A 709-nucleotide genomic window follows, 5' to 3' on the forward strand; every position below is an offset into this window, starting at 1 on the left:
AACTCAGCATGGGCAATATGCAGGCATATGTTATAGTTTATGAAAACAATACTTCTCATTCCATTTCTTAAGCTGAGATAGCCATCATGGAATTCAGGTGAGCACGTAGAAATATCTCTCATGTATCCCCAAGAAGACAAAGGTGGATTGAACTGTCTTCAATTGGCAGTCTTGCTGTGTCAAACTATTCTTTTTTGTTTTCTTTTTTTAATGGACCGCTTCACGAATTTGCGTGTCATCCTTGCGCAGGGACCCTGCTCATCTTCTCTGCATCATTCCAATTTTCGTATATGTGCTGCCAGCGAGCACTCAAACTATTTTCTTGATCGATGAACGTATACCCTCTGACCCTTAGTGAAATCAATATGATTGATTGAAAAGGATGAGAACAAAGCATGAGAACAGGGATGCACTTGACCCTTCACTGTCAGAAATGCTAGCGTTATGCTCATGTTGCTTAGAAGGGTATACTGCGCTGTTTTCTGACCCCACCTCCACCCTGACCCCATGTGATGGAAACATCATCTTTATTTTGGAAACCTGCTAATACATTTATGTAAATGCTTTAGTGTCAACATTCATAAATGATGTGTTTTTAAAAAAATTGTTTCATAGACAATTTACTTCAAAATGTATGTTCGTCAGGAAACAATGTTTGGAAACACCAAGCAAAAAGATAGCAATGTGAATTTCATGTCTTGGAAAGAAT

At 38.4% G+C, this 709-nt stretch overlaps 1 non-coding gene across 1 annotated transcript; it reads right to left on the minus strand.

The window, feature by feature from the left end:
- Positions 1-204: 204 nt before the first annotated feature.
- Positions 205-309, minus strand: LOC142441983 (U6 spliceosomal RNA). Its single transcript, XR_012783255.1, has one exon. It is a non-coding gene; the product is annotated as a U6 spliceosomal RNA (small nuclear RNA).
- Positions 310-709: the final 400 nt, after the last annotated feature.

Source organism: Tenrec ecaudatus, chromosome 2 (assembly GCF_050624435.1).
Source record: "Tenrec ecaudatus isolate mTenEca1 chromosome 2, mTenEca1.hap1, whole genome shotgun sequence".
Classification (NCBI taxonomy): Eukaryota; Metazoa; Chordata; class Mammalia; order Afrosoricida; family Tenrecidae; genus Tenrec; species Tenrec ecaudatus.